Source organism: Pinus tabuliformis, chromosome 3_2 (genome assembly GCF_031772625.1).
Source record: "Pinus tabuliformis cultivar Carrire ecotype Pingquan chromosome 3_2, CPIR1, whole genome shotgun sequence".
In the NCBI taxonomy this organism is placed as follows: Eukaryota; Viridiplantae; Streptophyta; class Pinopsida; order Pinales; family Pinaceae; genus Pinus; species Pinus tabuliformis.
In genome coordinates, this window is record NC_142302.1 from 1265670794 (window position 1) to 1265688386 (window position 17593).

Sequence of the window (17593 nt, forward strand, 5' to 3'; positions counted from 1 at the left end):
AACAGAAGAAGCGAGACTTTGGGTCTGCGAATCCGAAACAAGGGAAAGGTGCCCCCAAAGTGCAGAACAAAGGACAAAGCCAAGGCGGGGCGGCCCAAGACAACCCGCCAAAGCTGCAAGCAAAGAACAGCGCCGCGAAGCCGAAAAAGGACACCGGAAAGTGGTGTGAGTTCCATAAGAGCTCCACTCACAACACAAGTGAGTGTCGGGCCAAGCAGTCACTGGTGGCCGAGCTAAAGGTTTCAGAATCAGATGCATGTTCTGACTCTGAGTCAAAACTCGATAAGGGGAATGACAAAGGGAAGCAGATTATCGATGCGGAGCCCAACGCCACTGTTGCCACCACGAAGATCCAGAAGGAGGAACCTGAAGATCCAGAGGAGGAGGAGCGTCTCTTCCACTCCCAGATGTGGGTAAAGGGCTCCCCGCTACAGTTCATTGTCGACAGCGGGAGCCAAAAGAACCTCATTTTGGTAGAGGTCGTGAAACGGCTGGGCTTACCGACCACAGCGCATCCACAACCATACACCATTGGGTGGCTGCACCAAGGATGGGATCTTCGCGTGAGCCAACAGTGTCGCCTTCCATACAACATCAAGCCCTTCACGGATGAGGTATTGTGTGACATTGCACCCCTTGAAGTTTGTGATGTGTTATTAGGACAACCATACTTGTGGAAGCGACATGCTGTGTATGAGTCAAGGCCTCGTGCTGTTATTGTTACTTTGGGAAATAAGTTGTACAGGATACCAGAGGTAGCACCGCCTACCGCCATCTCTTTGGTTACTGCAAAACAATGCAGTAAGCTCATTTCCAAAACCAGGAAGTTTGTTTTCCTGATGATACGCCCTCAAGAAAAGAAGAAGACAGTGGCCACGACCTCTAGACAGGGCCCCTCCGCACGACAACTACAGATGGACAAGGTCGTGGAGGAGTATGAGGACATCTTCACCTCCCCCGCAGGGTTCCTCTGCACTGTCAAGTCAAGCACTCCATTGATCTAACCCAGGTTCGCCGCTGCCCAATGGACCAATCTATCGGCGCTCTGTTCTGGAGAACGATGAAATCAAGAGGCAGATTCAGGAGCTGCTGCAAAAAGGTCACATCCGTCCGAGTTCATCGCCCTGTGGGAGCCCGATCGTGCCGGTACAAAAGAAGGATGGGACTTGGAGACTCTGTATTGACTATCGGGCGCTGAACAAGATCACTGTCCGTAATAGGTACCCAATCCCACGGATTGATGACCTCCTGGACCAACTAAAGGGGGCAAAATATTTCAGCAAGATCGATTTGAAGTCAGGATATCACCAGGTACCAATCGAACCCTCCGATGTGTGGAAGACTGCCTTCAAAGCCAAGGAGGGCCTTTTCGAATGGTTGGTTATGCCTTTCGGATTGACGAATGCTCCTGCAACCTTCATGAGGCTAATGGACGACATATTGCGGCCATTCACCAACTCATTTGTAGTGGTATACTTGGATGACATCTTGATCTTTAGCAAGACTTGGGAAGAGCACCTCCACCACATCCGACAGGTTCTCCAAACACTGCGACAACACAAGTTATGTGCCAATTTGGAGAAATGCACTTTTGGCATGACCCAGGTTCAGTATCTGGGATACATTATTGATGAATGAGGGGTGCATGTGGATTCAGCCAAGATCCAAGTCATTTAGGATTGGCCATCTCCAACAACTCTGACAGAGCTTCGCAGCTTTCTAGGCCTTGCCAACTTCTACCACAGGTTCGTGTTGGGATTTTCTCATATCACTTGGCCCTTGAGTCAAGTCACCAAGGGAGGAGCGAAAGCAAAAATTTTTTGGTCCGAATCTCAACAGAAGGCATTCACAGAGTTGAAAGATCGACTCTGCACAGCACCAGTTCTTGCATTACCAGACTTGCAACAACCATTTGAGGTCGAGACAGATGCCTCTGACTATGCTATTGGGGCAGTCCTTACTCAACACGGGCATCCAGTGGCATATCACAGTGAGACACTTTCAGACACAGTCCGGAAGTATCCCACTTATGACAAAGAGATGTATTCCATTGTGCAGGCCTGTCGACAATGGAAGCATTACATTTTGGGGAAGGAAACGGTCATCCACACAGACCACCGACCCCTGCAGTTCATACAGACCCAAGGGAAATTGCAGAATGATCGCCATCAGAAGTGGTCCACATACCTGCAACAATTCCATTTGAATATCAAGTATAAGAAGGGCACCACCAATAATGTCGCAGATTGCCTCAGTCGACCACCGATCATGGCATTAACCACCGTGCTCAACTCTTGTGGGCACGAGACTTCTGATTGGCCACTGCTTTACAAAAGCGACCCGGAATTCGGCCACACATACCAGACACTCTTGGAGGGTCAACATGTTCAAGATTTTCACCTCTAGGATGACTTGTTATGCCACCTGGGTCACCTTTGTGTTCCTTCAAGCGAGCGTGCCAAGATGATCTGGGAAGCACACTACAGTCGGGCCGTTGGGCATTTTGGGGTTGAAAAAACGGTGGCTGTCCTGCAGAAATATTTCTATTGGCCGAATCTTCGACAGGATGTCGGGAAGTACATCAGATCATGCAATGCTTGCGCCATTGCCAAACCGACCATCAAGAAGCAATGCCTCTATACCCCGCTGCCTACCCCTAGTCGACCTTGGGAATCCATCTCCATGGATTACATGTCAGGCCTCCCTTCCACTAGGCATGGAAATGACTGTGTTTTTGTGGTCGTCGACAGGTTCTCGAAGATGGCCATTATGGCGGCCTGCAAGAAGAATATCACAGCAGAAGCCAATGCTAAACTCTTCTTTGAATGAGTATGGGTACACTTTGGGATCCCACAGTCTATCATTTCAGATCGGGACAACAGGTTCCTCAGTACATTTTGGTCTAGCCTTTGGTCGATGCTGGACACCAAACTCACTAAGTCCACAGTCTTCCATCCTCAAATCGATGGCCAGACTGAGGTCGTCAACAGGATGATCGTACACATTCTACGCATGTACAACTCAAAGCATCCATGCAAATGGGATGAGAGCCTTCCCTATGTTCAGCGCAGCTACAACCGGGCTCTCCACAGCTCGACTGGCCACAGCCCTTTTCAGGTGGGATTGGGATTCCAACCACTATGTCCCATCGATGTGGCCATGCCATTTGCAGCTACTCACGCAGATTCTGCTCATGTCCAGTCTGAAACAGATAAGGCAAACAACTTCATTGAGCACATCCAACATATTCGCCAGCAGGTCCATGACATTCTGGAGAAATCAAATGCCAAGTACAAGCAGCGACATGATCAACATCGGGTGCTACATAAGTTTTGAGTGGGCGACAAAGTCTGGTTGCATTTGCAAAAGGAACGCCTTACCGGAGCCTATCGGAAACTCAGACCACTCCGATATGGCCCTTACACCATTACCAAGGCTGTGGGAGAGAATGCATTTGAGCTCAGCATTCCCCCATTCCTTGGCCTGCACCCGGTGTTCAATGTCGATCGCCTTCGGTCATACTTTCCACCATTACTAGACACGTCTGATATTGCAGAACAACTCACACCCACAGAGTTAAATCCAGCTTGCATGGAACAAGCTACAACTGATCGAATCATGGACACATAGATCAAGCACACTCGCCAGCAGAATATCCAACTGTATCGAGTTGTCAAAGCAGGACAACTCCTTCACCAGGGCAAGTGGCTCACCAAGGACCAAGTGCAGCAGAAGTTCCCTCATCTCATGGAGGAACTCAACGCAATGGGGACCATTGCTTCCTAAGGGGGGAGGAATGATCTAGGTGGATATTGGTGGCCACCCGCTAATTCCACTTGGATCCCCTCTAATGCTTCTTATAGTTTTTTTCAGTTTCCTTAATTATAGCACAGTTTACTATTTTTAGCAGTTTTTCGGGTCCTAAACTTCTGGAGCCGTTTTGAGGCCCTAAACGACGTTTTTTGGGAAATCCACCGCTAGCGATTTTTCTGATAGAAATCGTCTTTTCCGTCATAGTCCTCGGAGAGATCTTTCCAACGGGCTATCATGCACGTGAAACGGAGATAGTACGACCAATTCGCGACCCCGGGAAGTTGATGTACCAACTTACCCAAAAACGGGGCCCACAATTTGGCGTTTCATCTTCTAGGGTTAGGTTTTAGAATGTGAAGGGTTTTCCATTGTTTCTCAACAATAAATAGGCCTTCTAGCCTCATTGTAAGACAGTTCAGAGGCATGTAGCCACCACATCTCTTCTCAGATATAAGCTACCATCGCCCTAGCTGGTTTATTTCCATTTCTGTTTGTAAGCATATTTCAGTATTTTACAGTAATGAATTGAGGTATTATTTCCACTGCATATCTGTCTTTATGGTTATCTCTATATTTTATTGTGTTCATGTTTAAATCCGGATCATCGTAGTTAAACAACAAAGTTGAATAGTAAAATAAGCACAAATAACTCCAATAATCTAATGGAAATCAAATATATAAAGAATATATTTTATTAAACAACACCTGTGAAGGGAACAAATAATGTTACCAATCCCCCTCTATGGGATGGGTTCTTGGCTATCCTCAAATGTCTTCATCTATTGTAGAGTCTCTCTCCTCTATAATTTGTAAAACCCAGCAAATAAAAAGTTTGAGCTCAACGAGAACTCAAATGAAAAAGAAGATGGTGTGCGACGGTGTTAATAATCAGAGCTGCAACAGTGAGTACAACAATGAAAATAATCGAAAGTGAAGAATGAATGGAAAACCCTTCTATTTATAAAAAAATATTAGGTTATCCTCGAATAATGAGCAATAATAAAATATTATTAACCCCATTATAGAATTAACCATTTGGAATATTTTATTATATTTGGTTTGGAGGGAAAAAGTATTTAAACTTTTATTTAGAAATAATAAATAAATAAATGATTTATTTATCATCTCAAGAAGTATGGTTAAGGAATAATAAAAAAATATTGATTTATTTAATTATTCCTAAGGGATTAGTCAAACTTGACAAGGAATAATAACTAATCAGTGATTAATTAATTATTCCTAGAGAAAAATAAGATAATTAATTATTTATCTATTTATTTCTCATAATTGGGTCAAATGTGACAAGGAATATTAATTAAACAATGGTTTAATTAATTATTCCTAGAAGATCATTAAATAAATAGTGATTTATTTAATTATTCTTCATTGGTTTAATTATAAATGACTTAATAAATGTGGTTTATTAAGTAATTTCTCACAATGAGAACAATTTTACTATGGTAAAATTGGCCATACATGGTGTACTTCGATCCATCTAGTACATTATGGCTAGATGAACAATTTTTTGTGATAACAATTCCCAATCCAATAACACTATACTTCCCGTCGTCACCCATCTCAATATGCATCTAGAGATCTTTCTCCTCCAGGTCACTAAATAACTCTTTGTCTCCAGTCATGTGGAATGAAGCTCCACTGTCTAAGTACCATACACTTCCCATCATTGATGACATCATGCATGCAATGAGGGAAAAGTCCAATTCGAATTGAGAGGCCAAAACCTCACCTGCCGCTCCTCCTGAGGACTTGTTCTTGGACTTCTTGAGTGGACAATTTGTAGCAAAATGGCCCAGCTCATGACAATGAAAGAACTTAACTTTCTTCACGTATTCCTTATTACCTCCATGATAAGAATTTTATTTGGAATGGGAAGCTTTCCCTTTCCCCTTATTCGCGTTAATCACTAAGGCACAATTCTCTTCATCATCAGTCTTTAATGAAGAGCCATCCCTAGTGTTCCTCCTACGCTTCCCCTGCATTAAATACGACCACAGTCATTCCCAATCTGAAAGCTTCTCCCGACCATTGACAATGTCTTGATAACTATGCCAACTCTTTGGGAGTCCTAGATGAGAAAGACTCACCATATCTTCCTCTGCAACCATGATTCCAACACTTCCAAGTTCATCATGACATTGAGTGAACTTGGTCAAGTTTTTGGAAATAGTATTGCCTTTCTCCATTTTTATTTTTCGAAATTTGTCCTTCAGTGCCAATTTCCTTTGGTCATTTTTGTTATGATACAAGTCCTTCAATGTTTTCCATATAGCATACGGAGTTTCCTTGCCATTATGACTCAAGAAAATGTGGTCTCGAAATCCCTTAAGGATTATCCACCTTGCCTTCGCCACACACTTCTTCCATTCGGCCAAATTCTGTGCATCTGATGTTGTTGGCTTAGGAATTTCTTGATCAATGAATTCCTTCAAGCCATTATATTCTAGCACAACCTCCATTCTGTCCCTCCGGGCTATAAAATTCGAGCCACAAACCATAGAACACCATTTGTCGATCCTGAAGTATGAAATGCAACTTCAAATTTCACCTATAACCCTGAACTCAAAACTTCGAAATCTCCTCTAGTATATTATTCTTAGCTACGATACCATGTAGAAAATCCTGTGGATTCACAGCTCATGCAATTTACTAAAGCATAAGACAAGAATCTACTTCTACTTTCAACTAGCAGAAGCCAATAGATCAATGAAAACAATAATCGACAAGAGGAAGATAATCAAATACACATAACACAATAAATATCTGGGGAAAGCCACAGCTCAAAACCCCACTATCTGTATTGCATATATCAGAAATCCAAGATGATAATACAATTCTTGTTCTCACAAGAACAATCCTAGCACTCAGTATAATCAATCCTCAGCTCACAAGCAAGCTCTTGGCCAAAACTTAGCCAATTCTCTAGCTCTCCAAGCCCCTATTTCCTTGTGCAATTCCTATGGATGATTAGCCCATATTAATGGGAAACTAGTGCATCCAAAACTGTGCAATCCCTTCTAGGTTCAGTTCCTGATTTCATGCATGATCTATACAACTCAGTAAATCATACAACTGATAGTACATTGTCCCTGCACTCTAGTCTCAACTGGGTCTTTCTCAGAATTGACATGCATGAGTTTTTGATGAGGGAATCTTTAGTTAACTGGAGTAGCACTAGTTAATGCATTAGTGCACCAACTGACTATTAACTCACTATTAGTTCCTCAAACAGTTTGGAACTAATTTAACTGAACTTAACTCAGTAAACTGAGTTATCTAATTACAACTCACAATTAACTCATCCTAGACCCCTATAATATAGGGAGAACATATACATGACTTCAGAAAGACTTCCAACTTGAAATTCCTATGCTAATTAATTTAATTAAACTTAATTAACTATTTACAAGTTTCTATGAGAATAGAATTTGATTTTAATTCTTAGTTTAATTCAAGGACAAATTAACTAGAATTTCTTGTTTCCATTTCTCAACATGTGCCAGTTAGGGCCATATTATAAGCCTGTACTATGATCTGGAAGGGCACGTAAGGAGGAAGATGATATCTTACTAGTCGGCTCCAATCAAAGGAAGTGACCATACTACTTGGAGGGGGTGGCGTGGGAACGGAAGAACTGCCACTTTGTGCTATGGGAATAGGAGAACTTCTCCTCTTTGTTGTGGGAATGGGAGGATTTCCCCCCTATGCTGTGGGAACAGGAAGATTGTCCCCCTGTGCTGTTGGAATGGAAGGACTACACCCCAATTCATTGGAACCTAAGGAAACAAGAAGAACTTCAGCGGTATGAAGTTCACTCTCTACGGGAAAGGTACAATAAATTGAAGGTGGAGTTGAGTCAACCATTTTCTCAACCAATGGATGGTCGAGAACAAAATCATGGGATTCAAGTTCAGAGAGAGTGGGATTAACTAGAGATAGATTTTGATCAATCACTTCATCAACTTATGAAGGATTAATGGGAGAAATCTTTCGGTAACCAGTCGGAAATCGTGGCTAAGAAGATGTAAGGTTTTCCAACACTTTTTAGGCTTCATTCATATAAGGACAAAGGTGAATAGGATGATTCCCTTCACATAACAAACAAAGAAACTTAACTTTACCCTTTTTCCCATGGAACTTAATATCACTAGGTGATGGTTTATCACGAGCATGATCTCTAAAGGCTAATGGCAAAGGCTGATGTGAGCTTGTCGACCACACCTCTAATACCTTGGGAATATCATGAAAATATCTGAGAAGGTGGTCACCCTTACATAAATTGCAAGGGAAATTAACTTTGCGGGGATGATTGGATGGTTTCTCCATACTAGTTTCATTAGTAGTAATGGTTGCTTAATTTCCCCCCTGCTTATTTTGCTTCTTCATCTTCATCTATTTCTTCCTCTTCTTAGCTTCCTAGTTACCAAAATCAAGAATTTTACCAGGGGAGGAGGGAGAAAGGGATGAAGAAACAACGGGTGAAGAAGGAAAAGGGTCAACTTGAGGTTGATGTTGTTTAGGTGGAGGAAAAATTGGTTGAGGAGCAGTTTGGACATTGAGAACCATAGGGGTCAAAAACAACCAAACTAGAAAACCAATGGTAAATATGGGAAGGGACAACATTTCCATATAAGGAGCACCAATATTTCCAAAAGAACGAAAAGGAGCATGCTTCCTGTTAGAGGGGTTTCCTTCATTGGTAGACTCTGGAACCGTCACCATTAGTCTCAACCTAAGAGCTACTAAGGAGTTGTTCCATGGTGAGGATGTTGTTCCACGATTAATTAATTTAATTTAGAAATGAAAGACACAAAATAAAAGAAAGGAGTAACTAGGAAGGTAAGGATTACCAAGTCACTGTGAACTATGATATACCGCCTTGGTAAACCAAGGATTTAGGTACGTGCAGGAAATCTCCCCGAATGTTGTGTTCGATGTATCACAAGTGACAAGGCGACCGACTCAGATTCCTAAGTTTGGATTGCATCCCATGGTTGACTTCCAAAATATACCCGGAGGTAGGTGGAAGCACAGTCCATAGTAGTGATGTCTAATGAATAATCGTTCAATGAGAGCATTCTGATATACTTATCATGCATGGAGCGCCATCTGATATACCCAAAGGTATGTGGAGAATTATCCTATACACTTACATATGTAGAACGAGATATCACCCCCGGAATGTAACATTGACAAGAAACGATAGCTCCTACGTTTAAAGATGTTGGAACATGTCTCTAGCCTAGACATCTAGATGTTTGAGTTATTTATTTTTCTTTTATTTTCTTTTAATGTTTCAAATGCAAAGAAACATATGAATGTAACTTGATCACTGATGAAAAGAAACCACACAAAATTTAACTGTAAAGTAAAAGTTACTTTTCAAATTCAACAATTAATCTATGCATACAAACCTGAATTGATAAGAAGAAAGAAAAGAAGGAAACAAAACCTTATTAAAAAGGTGATGGCACTCATAAGTGATTAATACTCATACACAATTCACCCCCCCCCCCCCCCCCCCTCAACAATTGAGGGGGAATTGTTTTTGCAAAAATAAAAGAAAAAACATGCAATTTCACACAAAGGATTGCCTTTACAGAGACAATGACAAAATTAGAGAGTCAAGAAAAGTTTCTAGACAAAAGAAGAACAAAGAAAAAGGTAAAGAAATGCTATTTTTTCATCCTACAAGAATCAGAGCAGGTGTAGAATAGACACCAATGCATTGCAACACAGGTACAGAGAAGGAGAAAGTGCGTTGAAGCGCTCTGTCTCAGAACAGAGAATGCATTGGGAATGTTTTGGTCAAAATATGACACAAGAAATGCAACCAAGCTCAAAAAAATGTTTTCCTAGGGTTAATCAATGTCTAAGTGAAAAGTGCTAAGGTTAAGGAAACCACTAAGGAAAAATAGTGATCCCCATTGGAGTCGCAAATTTGTTATCCTGAATTTTCACGATTATGAACAAAGGTGAATTCCCTAGATCTAGTGGATTAATCTAGAACAACAAAAGACAAAATTCATGAAGTTTCCCTTAGAGAAATTAGAGTATGGGAAAGAATCCTACCTCGAATTTGTAGCAAGCCTTCCTTTCCTCCTTGCTTGTAAGCTCCAATTCTAGCTCCAAGTGCTATAATTAGAACTTGCACACACGACTAAAACAAGCAAAGGATCCACAACATCTACGTAACATAATCTAAAATCTATATTCAATGAGTCAACATGGCATTGAAATATATGAGTGCAAACATAACACAACAGATATAGGAAAACAAGATACTCTTTGTATTAACAAATATAGGAGAGAGTTTACAACCATAAATAGAAGTTGATTTTGTAGATGTCTCCCCAAGTTGACTTGTCCTTCCTTGCCACAAAGCACACCTCAACATCAACCCTAATGCATGAATGTGATGACTCCTTAGGGTCAAAGCAGCAACACGAGGGCACTATCAATCTCCAAAAACCAACCCTAAGGCTATGGAAAGTAGAAAATATATAAGGTAAGAGTGGTAGTTTAGGATTTACCATTCTAAGCTTGAGATCCACATATGATGGGAAGATGAGCTCAAGGGATAAGAGATAGATCTGTTAGAGTATGATCAAATAGGAATTTGAGATCTCTATCTGAGGTAAATAGTTAAAACTACCTTGGAAGCGTCTGGAAGAAGAAGCTTCAGAGACATTTTTTATTTTTCCCGAATTTCTAGAATCAGCACACCTATAGAAGCGAGAAACATGCAATGACTAGCATTGGTGCCTAGTTATGCAACATTTGTTGAGCGCAAGTTGTCAAGCATGCAAGTTGTGTTGGGGCTAGAAAAAGAGTTTTTGAGAAATTTGTCCCATAAACTCAGACTTTTGGAGAAGTGATGCTTAGAGCTTTGTGAAGGGATTATGACAAAGTGTTCATGGATTTTGATTGATCTAGTTTAAAAAAAAAAAAATTGGGCTAATGTGACAAAATTGTCTGTAACAACCACGCTTGGTAGAAGGGAGGCCAAAAAAATAGTCCATGGAGATGGATTCCCAGGGCTGGCTAGGAGTAGGCAAAGGAGTGTATAGGCCTTTCTTCTTGGTGGTTGACTTGGCGATGGAATAGGTCGTGCAGGATCTAATATATTTTCCAACATCCTCTCGAAGTTTTGGTCAATAAAAGTACTTCCGTAGTATGACCACAATTTTCTCCACACCAAAGTGTCTTATGACTTGACTATAGTGCGCCTCCCAAATTCGCATGGCATGCTCACTTGAAGGAACAAAAAGGTGTCCCAGGTAGCATAATAATGCATTATGGAGGTGGATATCAGGAATTTTCTTGCCATTCACTAGCATCTATTATGCGGTGGCGAACTCTGGATCATTTTTGTACAGTTGTGGCCATCCAGAGGTCTTATGGACACAAGAGTTGAGGATAGTAGTTAGTGTTGTGACTAGGGGTCAACTGAGGCAATTTGCAACATTATTGGTGCTTCCCTTTTTATATTTAATGTTAAAGTATAATTGTTGCAGATATGTAGACCACTTCTTATGGCGATTGTAGAGTGTCATGATTGTTTTGTTTTTGACACCATTTCCATCCATTCTTTCTCTTTTCATCACTGTTATCAACTCAAATAAACTGTAAAATTATAGATTTTGACATGGTAAGGTACTTAGATGTCTTATTTTTCATATTTATTAATCTTCATCATTATTAATTTAAAGATTTTAATAGCTATGGAATTAACACGAATCTGTAGTTGTTTTATGATTCCGTGGTTATCTCCATGGTTTGTCGGATTCCAGTATGCCAGCCAAACAAAGAAGCACATGGACAGATAGGGATTCTTCATGGATCTCCTCCTATTCACTCGATCCAAATCATCAAGGGAATCGCCTAGTGGCGCAGTCAAGGAAGCAGGTCAACGCGTGGATGAACAAAGCAGTGAGAGTTCAAATCAATCACGACTCTTCAATTTGCTTTCCAAATAGAAAATCATCGAGATATGTTAAAATATCCATTATCATATTAGCAATTATATTAGGATTGTTTTTAAAGGCATGAAAGTCTCAAAACTATTGGACGTGAATGCTATATCTATATATATCTATATATATATATATATAGCTATCTATCTATCTATATATATATATATATATATATATATATATATATATATATATAAAGAAAACAAAGACACGCAAACATATATGTAATTTGTAATTGACAATTTGAAGTTCCATGACTCTGTTCCTTTTTAATTGAAGAAGTATTCTTATGAATATCATGCGCAGTTAGCTATTGAGATAAGAGTTATAAACCTGCTATTTTGTGGAGGGCCCCTGCAGACAGTCGAGGTTCATTCATTTGCTTATTATTTAGTTTAGTTCATTTCATTATTTTTCCATAATTGCATTATCGTAGTTTCATTTCTTTGTAATTATTTGTTTACAATTTTCCATTTGTTTTCTGTCGATTTCAAATCATTTACATGCTTTCTAAAATAGGACTGTGTACATAAATCTCCTTCCTTTCATAAGTAATTATGTTTGTTTAGATCACATTCTTTCTTCTTTTGTTTTTATTATTTCAATTAAGATTGTTAATTGCAGTGCGTAGATCTTAATATAGATTGCTTTATAAATTTTATCTTTGAATAGAAGTAATTATTTTTAGAGTAGAAGTAATTATATTTCTATAACATTAGTTTAGATAGCTCTATTTTTATCATTTTACATAGTAACTAACAATAGTCAGTTAAAGAGGATCATGATAGCTTGTCTTACTTTCTTTTTCAAGAGTTGATTGTATTGTAAATCTTTAGTTTTCATTAAGAACATAGGAACAAAGGGGCTACTACAGAGAGTAAAGATCTTCGATTGTCTGATGGAGTCATGGACAGGAACCCTAGTGCAACTACAACCTGGCATGGGGTAGGGCCTCTATAGTACAGCTGGTACACGCCTTCGCTAGACTAGGCCCGTTCCCAGCAGGTGCTTGGCTCCACTCTGTTACACTCCTCCCATTCGATATGTGCCTTCCTTACTCCCCGTGACCGTGACTGAAACCCTACCGTTTATCGGATATTCGTAGCTATTGGTCCCCTCCTATGACGATTACTCTGAAAAACCATTGCAGCTCGCATAACCCCTGAGGCAACAATGGAGACCGACCTAATAAAATACTTTGAGGACCCCCTCAAAGGTATATCCAATTTTGGCAGGCACACCAGCTCTAAGGTTTTCCTCCCTTTCAGTAGAGAATTAACCGAAGTCATTGATCTGCTTCCGCCGCTCACGTGTCCATCCAGTGCCGTCATCGATCTGCCTGAAGTGTCGTCTTCTTGGCCGCCCTACGGCGTTGATCCCCTGACGCTGATCTCCCAACATTTCGCAGCCAAGAACACAGGCCTTGATCCAGCGGTTGGTTCTTCTGGACTCTCATCCCTCCAACCCTCTGTTGCCTTGCATTACCCCTCACAGTCTCACCAGGGAGTGTCTCTGCCCCTTCTAACTCCCATCATCTCAACCTCAGCTCCTATTCCCCCCTTTGGCTTCTACACAAGTGTCCCCCCTCTCCTGAACGCCTTCCCTATTGGCCCTGACCTAACTCCCCCAAACCCTAACCCTAATCCTGCTAACCCTAATTTCGACGAAGCTCAAGGTGTGTTAAACCCAAGGCACAAGAGGTTTTCATTGACTGGGAGGAGGACTTCCAGTGGCACTGCGACATTCCTGGTGGGCAGAGTTAGGGGACGGAATTACTCTGTGGTAAGACTAAAGCAATGGGTCGTGGAAATATGGGGCCAACTTCTGGCTGATCTGCCTTCCATACAGACCTTTGCCCGTGACTGGTTTTCTCTGTGTTTTGCACGAGAAGAACATACAAATTGGGTATTGTCCTCCTTCTGGCATATTGAGCAGGCCTCGGTATTGCTAAGGAGGTGGAGTCCGCTCTTTGACCCAGACAGAGAACATCTTGGGGCTAGGCCAATTTGGGTTCGTCTCCCTAGTCTGCCACTCCATTTCTGCACTGAGGACATCTTCAGGAGAATTGGGAACTCCCTGGGCACCTTCTTAGATTATGATAGATCATACCTCTCCACTAGGGTTATGGCTTACGCACGGATCCTGGTACATTTAGACATTAGAGGAGGGTTGTAGGAGCAAGTCACCCTGCGTTGGAGGAATTACAATCGTACCCAGATCCTTGACTACGAGGGGGTCCCCTTTCGGTGCAGACGATGCCACAGAGTTGGTCACCTCTACAAATATTTCCCTCTTCTAGGGAAATCAAAGACTGGGAACACAGGGAAGTCATCTCCCACAATGAAAGCTCAAACACAGGCAGATCACTCGGAGGAGGCAGAGCATATAGACACTGAAGCAGTTGGATCCAAGCCGGTCTCGACAACACCGAATAAGCACAGGAAAACACCTCTCCAGCCTCCTTCACCTCCACTGACCAGGTCTAAGGCGGCCGCTGGAGTCGCGCTATCTTCGGGTATGTCAAATTCTGATCCTTGCTCTGCAACATTTACTATTTCTTCGGCATATAATGATAAAGCTATGGGACCATAGCAGAGCCCTGTTACCTTGCAATCCCACCCCAACCACCTTGAATGTCCCCTGATTCCCCCTCCACCTACTATATCATGTACCCCCCCTTCTTTTCCAGAGGAGGTGCCATCTGATTTGAAACCTGGAATTGATCCCATCCCCCATCGATACCACCTTCACTCACATTCTTGGTTCCAGGCACCAGATGCTATAGGCATTGGACTAGTACCTTCCCCCACCTCTTTGAAACTCCCTTGAGGTAGACCATCCTCCCTGTCAAAAGCTAAACATCAAGTAGGGATGGAGATTTCCACGAGGAAACAACTTACTCTTGACAGGGTCCTTAGAGCACAGAATCCCCTGGAGTCGTCTCCACCATGAAGGTCCTCTCTTTCAATTGCAGAGGGATTGCTAGTCCCGAGAAAAAACTAGCATTGTGAAGGCTCCTCCAGACTGAGCCAACCGATATAGTCTTCCTACAAGAAACCCTGGGTGTTGCCGATGCTATTTCCCCTCTCCTGGAATCCATGCTTCCTGGATGGCATTTTCAATCCATAGATGTAAATGGCTGCTCTGGTGGCATTGCCCTAGGATATAATCCATGCTCGATAAAGTTGATCAGCACTTGGGGTGGCATTGGATTTATAGGGGCGGATACCTTCTCTACTGAACTGGGAACTGATATCAGACTGATAAATGTCTACGGGCCCTGCCACCAATGGGAGGAATTATGCGAGCATCTTCTAACATCCAATATCTTGCAACCAGATAATATCATTCTGGGTGGAGACCTTAACTTCTCTCTTGGTTTTTTTTATTCATGGGGGCACCATGCCCAAGTCGATCCTCTATTAGCCTTCTTCGAACACCTCCTAGAAACCCACAGTTTCATCGACATCCCCTCTGCAAAGTTAGTCCCGACTTGGAGGAATAGAAGATGTGGGCAGAATAGTCTTTCTAGAAGGCTCGATCGCTTCCTCATCAAGGAGTGATTCCTGGAGAGAGGATATACATACCACTAGTGGGTTGGCTCAGGAGGATTATCAGACCACTTGCCGATATACCTTGATATTCGGGGAGATATAAGTAAACCATGAGCCCCCTTCAAATTCAACTCCACCTGGTTGAAGGATAATTCCTATATCTACCTTGTCACATACTTTTGGAAGGCCCACCCACCTGCTAATAGAAGGAACATCATTGATGGTTTCGTCGACAACCTAAAAGAACTGAAGAAGCTATCAAATATTTGGGCTCATAACAAGAGGATACAAGAAGAACAAAATCTAAGAGACATTGAATTAGAAATTGATGATATGGAGGATGAAAGTAGGGGACTCTTCCCATCAAATGATCATAGGGATGAGCTCAACGCATTAATAACTAAAAGGGGGAACATCCTTAAAGAAAGGGAGGAAACTTGGAGATTAAGAAGCAGAGAAATATGGCTGAAGGAGGGAGAGGACAACTCAAAATTCTTCCATAAATTTGCAAATGGAAGAAAGGCAATCAACACTATCTGGAAACTGGAAAATGAGCAGGGTATTGTGTTGGACACCTTCAATCATTTGGCCACTCTCACCACCTCACATTTCAAACAGGTCTATCAGGCTCCTCCCAATGCCACCCTAGCAGAGGTCATAAGAGTAGCACAACTTTTCCCTCGGTTCGTCGATCAGGAGGATGCTATGGATCTAAATAGAGAAGTCACTCTTGGGGAACTGGAGGCCACCCTAAAATGGTTTAAGAGAGATAAGAGCCCCTGTCCAGATGGATGGTTGGTGGAGTTTTATTTGGCTTTTTTTGATATCCTAGGAGAAGATTTACTCAAGGTCATCGAGGAATGCAGGATATCTGGGCAAATGCATGGGGCCATCAATTCCACTTTCATCGCCCTCATCCCCAAATCAGAAAACCCATTAACATTTAATGATTTTCATCCCATATCCCTATGCAACTGCATATACAAAATCATCTCCAAAATCATTACAAATCACCTCCATCCCATTCTTTCCACCCACATCTCCTCAGAACAATTTTCCTTCCTGCAAGATCAACAGATACATGAAGCTATAAGAACGGCCCAGGAAGTATTGCACTCAATACAGACAAAGAAGATCAAAGGTATGATTCTCAAAGCTGATCTATCTAAGGCATTTGATCATGTAAGTTGGTTATATATTAGAATTCTCCTAACACATTTAGGATTTCCTGTGGGAGTTATAAAATGGATAATGTGCTGCATCACTAATATATCCTTTAGTGTCCTGATAAATGGTGTTGCTTCTCCTTTCTTTCACTCTGAAAGAGGACTCAGGCAAGGATGTCCCTTATCACCCCTACTCTTCCTATTGGTTATGGAATGGCTCAGCAAACTAATTAAGGATATGCATCTCAGAGGCAGGCTCACGGGAATTAGGATCACGGACAGATGCACGATAACACACCTCCTCTTTGTGGACGATGTGTTAATCTTCCTCAATGGGGGATTAGGAGATCTGACTACTATACAACACTCTATCAACCTATTCCAAACTGCAACTAGCATGACTATTAATAAATAAAAATCCACCATTACTGTATCTGACTGCTCCCCACATGAGATCCAATTCGCACTATAAAGGTTTCCTTTCACCCTGTTACAGCTGGAAGAAGCCTCCGGTACCTAGAATACAGGCTAAAGCCGCTCGACTACAAAATAGATGATTGGACATGGTTGATCTCTAACTAGAAAGGAGACTTAGTATATGGTATCACAAGTATCTCTCTAGAGCTGGAAGACTAGTGCTTATCAAAGTTGTTCTTGAGCCCACCCCGCTATACTGGATGTCACAAGATTGGATCCCAAGGGACATACTCACAAGAATACAAAATCTCTACTGCAGATTCCTTTGGAAAGGCAAACAAACAGGGGGGATTTTTGCATGGGCAAAATGGGATCTGTTGTCCATACCAAAGAAATGGGGAGGCTGGGGCATTAAAAAACTGGAATATTTCTCCATAGCACTAGCGGCCAAGATACAAAGGAAATTAATCACTACTATTAGTCTCTATACCAAAGTAGCCTCCTCAAAATACATTGATCCATTAAGGTCGATGGATTGGCTGAGACGGACAAGCTGGAACAAAACAGGGATCTCGAACATTTGGAAAGTGGTATTGAAATCATTGTCACTAATCCATGACGGGCTTACCTGGAGAATTCATGATGGGAC